Genomic DNA, 6,292 nt, shown 5'->3' with positions numbered 1-6,292 from the left:
CAAAGACCAAGAGATCACGGAGTTTGATCGATTTTTATTTCTCACAAAAAATTGATGAAAATCATAGACTAACCATCGTGAAACACACTGAAACAAAAAGTATCTTAGATTTGGCTGAAATTTACACCATAGAAAGAGCTTGACCTGAGTAATGTCAGAGCCAAATTTAGCACCCCCAGCTACTAGGCCTATACAGGATGAGATTTGAAGCTGCAGACATGATAATTTCTAATTTTTGAATGGTCATATCTCCTGGTGAGGAATTTTGCAAATCTAATTCCAGATTCGTGTTTCTCGCATCAAAGACCATTAGATCACAAAGTTTGAGCGATTTTTATTTTTCACAAAAAATTGATAAAAACCATGGAATAACCCCATCGTGAAACACACTGAAACAAAAAGTATCTCAGGTTTGACTGAAATGTGCACCATAGATAGAGCTTGACCTGAGAAATGTCCTAGCCAAATTTGGTACCCCCACCCGCTATACAGGATGATTTATGAAGCTGCAAACATAAGAATTTTTTATTTTTCGAATAGTCTTATCTCCTAAACGGTGAGGAATTTTGCAAATCCGATTCCAGATTCGTGTTTCTCGCATCAAAGACCATAAGATTACAAAGTTTGAGCGATTTTCATTATTCACAAAAAATTATTGATAAAAACCATAGTGAAACACACTGGAACAAAAAGTATCTCAGATTTGACTGAAATTTGCACTATAGATAGAGCTTGACCTGAAAAATGTCCTTGCCAAACTTGGTACCCCCACCCACTATACAGAGTGAGTGATGAAGCTGCAAACATACTTTGGTTGTAAGACAGATATTAGTTATGTCAAATTTCTTGGCATCACATTGTAGAGTAATAAGAAATGGGAAAATCATATTTTTTCATTGGGTAAGAAAATATCTAGAGGCATTTTTACTTTCCTTGCCCTATTACCATAGGTAAGTAAAGTATTGCTTTCCGAAAAAAATTAAGGTACCCCAATTTCTTAATTTCTATACGTTTCAAGGTCCCCTGAGTCCAAAAAACTGGTTTTTGGGTATTGGTCTGTATGTGTGTGTGTGTGTGTGTGGGTGTGTGTGTGTGTGGTGTGTGTGTGTGTGTGTGGTGTGGTGTGTGTGTGTGTGTTGTGGTGTGTTGTGTGTGTGGTGTGTGTGTGGTGTGTGGTGTGTGTGTGTGTGTGTGGTGTGTGTGTTGTGTGGGTGTGTGGTGTGTGTGTTGTGTGTGTGTGTGTGTGTGTGGTGGTGTGTGTGTGGGTGTGTGTGTGTGTGTTGTGGTGTGTGTGTGTGTGGTGTGTGTGTGTGTGTGTGTTGTGTGTGTGTGTGTTGTGTGTGTGTGGGTGTGTGTGTGTGTGTGTGGTGTGTGTGTGTGTGTGTGTGTGTGTGTGTGTGTGTGTGTGTGTGTGTGTGGGTGTGTGTGTGTGTGTGTGTGTGTGTGTGTGTGTGGTGTGTGTGTGGTGTGTGTGTGTGTGTGTGTGTGTGTGTGTGTGTGGGTGTGTGTGGTGTGGTGTGTGTGTGTGTGGTGTGTGTGTGTGGGTGTGTGTGTGTGTGTATGAGTGTATGTGCGTCTGTGTACACGATATCTCATCTCCCAATTAACGGAATGACTTGAGATTTGGAACTTAAGGTCCTTTCACTATAAGGATCCGACACGAACAATTTCGATCAAATGCAATTCAAGATGGCGGCTAAAATGGCGAAAATGTTGTCAAAAACAGGATTTTTCGTGATTTTCTCGGAAACGGCTCCAACGATTTCGATCAAATTCATACCTAAAATAGTCATCGATAAGCTCTATCAACTGCCACAAGTCCCATATCTGTAAAAATTTCAGGAGCTCCGCCCCAGCAATGCAGATAGATTCCCAATAATCAGGCTTCAGATACAATTGAAACGAAAAAAATCGAGTGGAGTAGATTGAGCATGAAAATCTCTACAATTAATGTTCAGTAACATTTTCACCTAAAATTGAAAATAAGCTTTAAATTCGAGAAAATGTAAATATTCAATTGCAAATTATTGTTGTTTCTATTAAATCATTCACTATGAAGAGATAGCAGACCTCATGTGTGTCTTCAGCGTTATTGCCCTGTCACCAGCTTGCTCAAATCTTCGAATAGTAGACTTGTGATGCGCGGGAACACTAGCATCAGGTGATCAATTTTCATAACGGCAAGGAAAGTTGTGTGAGTGCGCCACACCAGATTTTTATGTTATGTAGATTAAGAAATATCGTTAGCATTGATGTGTTGGTAGCTGTATATTATGCTTACATTCAGTCACACCTGTTGTATGGTATTTTGGCATGGGGGAGAGATACCAATATGAAGAAGCTTTTTGTTGTACAAAAATGGGCCATAAGGATCATTTGTAAAGTAGATAGTAGAGCACATTTTCGACCTCTGTTTAAAAATCTTAATATTATGACTGTTTATGCTTTGTATGTGTTTGAATGTCTGATGTATACCAGAAAAAATCTTTCCATCTTACCCATAAATAGTAATATTCACAATCATTTTACAAGACAAGCAGAAGCACATAGATTATCACAGAGCAATTACCATTTAAAAGTTTTGTTGAATTTGGGAAGAGGTTATTTAATAAACTGCCTGCTCATATTAAAGAATGTGATATTAATAGTTTTAAGTTTTCTGTCAAAAAGATTCTAATTGACTGCTGTCCATATGGTTATGAGGACTTGTGGTGATGCCTGTGTATTTTCTTAACTGTGATATATACCTGTATTAAAAATGTTTATGATATTATATAGAATTGCTTATCTTTGTCTTTTTTTGTATATATTACGATGTGACTGTGATGACTATTACAGTTTATTGTTATATTTTAGAATTTTTTATTCAATTGTTGACTTTGTCTTGCATTTTTCTTGAAGTGTTCTGACAATGAATGAATCTTGAATCATAAAAATTTCTAATTTTCGAATGGTCATATCTCCTGAACAGTAAGGAATTTTGCAAATCTGATTCGGGAATCATGTTTCTCACATCAAAGACCATAAGATCACAAAGGTTTACCTATTTCCATTTCTCACAAAAAATTGATAAAAACCATCGTGAAACACACTGAAACAAAAAGTATCTCAGATTTGGCTGAAATTTGCACCATAGATAGAGCTTGACCTGAAAAATGTCCTAGCCAAATTTGGTACCCCCACCAACTATACAGAGTGAGTTATGGAGCTGCAAACATGAAATTTCCAAATGGTCATATCTCCTGAACGGTAAGGAATTTTGCAAATTAGATTCCAGATTCCTGTTTCTCGCATCAAAGAGCATAAGATTACAAAGTTTGACCTATTTCCATTATTCACGAAAAATTATTGATAAAAACCATAGTGAAACACACTGAAACAAAAAGTATCTCAGATTTGGCTGAAATTTGCACCATAGATGAAGCTTGACCTGAAAAATGTCCTAGCCAAATTTGGTACCCCCACCGACTATACAGAGTGAGTTATGAAGCTGCAAATATAAACTTTAATATTTTTCAAATGGCCATATCACTTGAACGGTAAGGAATTTTGCAAATCTGATTCCAGATTCGTGTTTCTCGCATCAAAGACCATAAGATTACAAAGTTTGAGCGATTTTCATTATTCACGAAAAATTATTGATAAAAGCCATAGTGAAACACACTGAAACATAAAGTATCTCAGGTTTGGTTGAAATCTACACATTAGATAAAGCTTGACCTGAGAAATGTCGGTGCCAAAATTAGCAACCCCAACTTCTATACAGGGTAAGTTGTGAAGCTGCAAACATAACATTTTCAAATGGTCTTATCTCCTGAACGGTAAGGAATTGTGCAAATATGATTCCATATCCGTGTTTCTCGCATCAAATACCATAAGATCACGGAGTTTTAGCGATTTTTTTCACAAAAAGTTGAGAAAAACCATGGATTACCATACTCATCGTGAAACACACTGAAACAAAAAGTATCTCAGATTTAGCTGAAATTTATTGAGACCAAAAGATGATTGGGTAGGCTTCAGAACTAAAGTCTGAAATTCCTCGGTCAAATTCCAAGGTCATCTTCTCTTTCAGGCATGAATTTATCGGATTAATAAAATAAATTATTAGTAATAATTTACTTCTGTGACAAGTGGAAATAAAATTTCATCCTATTCTTGAATTCCGATTTAAAAGTCTGAAAGTCTCAAATTGAAGTCTGAAAGTAGGCTTATGATGAAACAAGCATCGTTTTTTGAAAACTTGATTTCTTTATTTTACACTTACTACTAATAGAGCACAAACTTTGAATAGCCTCCTTTTGGTTTTGGATTTTATTCAACTCCGCAATAACTCAGTAATGCGTGTTTGACTCCCATAAATGTGCTCGAAAACTGTAATCAGAGATGAATGAAATACTAACTTCTGCCTGTAATCTTCTTGAAGATATTAATTTCTCCACGGATTACTATGCGATCTTCCAATCAGATTTAACCGGCGTTATAAGGTCGGATAAAGAAAATAATGTGATAGCACAGTATCATACACAGATTTACAATTGTTCTTTCATTTTGAAGCTTACATCTGTTTCATTGGGTTGCATGCTAGAAATATATTATTTCGAAAAAGTTTTTACTTTCCTTGCCCTATCACCATAGGTAAGGAAAGTAGGCCTATTGCTTTCCGAAAAAAATTGAGGTACCCCAATTTCTGAACTTCTATACGTTTCAAGGTCCCCTGAGTCCAGAAAAGTGGTTTTAGGGTATTGGTCTGTATGTGCGTCTGTGTACACGATATCTCATCTCCCAATCAACGGAATGACTTGAAATTTGGAACTTAAGGTCCTTACACTATAAGGATCCGTCACGAACAATTCCGATTGGATACAATTCAATATGGCGGCTAAAATGGAGAGAATGTTGTCAAAAACAGTGCTTTTCGCGATTTTCTCGGAAACGGCTCCAACGATTTTTATCAAATTTATATATAATATAGTCATTGATAAGCTCTATCAACTGCCACAAGTCTCTGTAAAAGTTTCAGGAGCTCCGCCCCATCTATGCAAAGTTTGATTTTAGATTCCCAATTATCAGGCTTCAGATAGAATTTAAACAAGTGGAAAAGATTGAGCATGAAAATCACTACAATTAAATGTTCAGTAACATTTTCACCTAAAATTGAGAATAAGCTCGAAATTCAAGAAAATGTATGTAATTGCAAACTGTTGATTCTATCAAATGATTCACTATGAAGAGATAGCAGACCTCGTGGGTTTCTAGCGTTACTGTCCTGTCACCAGCTGGCTCAGATCTTTGAATAGTAGACTTGAGATGCGCGTGAACACTAGCGTCAGGTCATCATAACGGCAAGGAAAGATGTGTGAGTGCGCCACACCAGATTTTTTATTTATTGCAAAATTTTATAATTGTTTCCAAATGCTGATACCTGGATAGCAACTCTATTTCTATGGAATATGTTCGATAACAAATTAAAATTTTGATAGATTTGTTGGAATTCAGTGATTCTTTATTGTTGTTAACTAAACAACCTGATATCCTCTCCATGTCTCATTTTATAAGAACTAGAGTCCTTGTTCTGGGGAGGATATACATATAGAGTAGGCTATATCTATGTTTATAACCGAACCTTCACCAACCATATTGTTTGCTATAGCTATAGCCTATCCTGTAACTATATAGTCGCCTGGCGACTGGAGCCACAGTTCAAGTTTTATGGCGAAGATTGGTTTGAACTTTTGCCATAGATCATTATAGTCGATTCGCTGTGGTTCAGCGCTGCACTCTATCGGCAGAGATTGGAAACTTTGAAATTAACATAGCCTCGCCCACATCACCAGCAAAGTTATGGCATGCAACAGATGGTTTAATAATATCGCCAATGAAATTTGCAAACTCAAAATAATTCTACCACTCAAAACTTGTTCATCATCTTTAATTGGTTTTTGTTTACTCTACAATGAGGTTCACGTTATGGCATTGGAGGAAGAAAGGAGAAGGAGCAGAACAGCGTTGCCAATTCGCTGCCTTGCCACTGCCGTCTGTAGAGGATAGCTGATACCTGAAAATCTGATATCATATTAACTAATCATTCTTGTTCGAAATTATAATCAATTATATTTCATTAGTCAATAAAATATATATGCTCTAGCCTAGTGATTTAATTTTCAAGATTGAGATAAGATATTTTGTTAATAATTTATATCAATTATAATCAAAATTATATTATAATCCAAATTATATGAAATTATATTTCATTAGTCGAGAAAATATATATGTTTTAGTGATTTAATTT

General features: G+C 36.0%; 1 long non-coding RNA gene across 1 annotated transcript in view; it reads left to right on the top strand.

Moving 5' to 3' along the window:
- The window catches only part of LOC120350766, a 15,457-nt gene extending 10,158 nt beyond the window's left edge, over window positions 1-5,299 (top strand). Inside the window, exon 3 of the long non-coding RNA XR_005571021.1 lies at window positions 5,289-5,299. This is a non-coding gene — a long non-coding RNA (uncharacterized LOC120350766). The remainder of the gene's footprint in view (window positions 1-5,288) is intronic.
- Window positions 5,300-6,292: the final 993 nt, after the last annotated feature.

This window comes from Nilaparvata lugens, chromosome 4 (genome assembly GCF_014356525.2).
Source record: "Nilaparvata lugens isolate BPH chromosome 4, ASM1435652v1, whole genome shotgun sequence".
NCBI lineage: Eukaryota > Metazoa > Arthropoda > Insecta > Hemiptera > Delphacidae > Nilaparvata > Nilaparvata lugens.
This window is presented reverse-complemented; position numbering and strand designations above follow the sequence as displayed.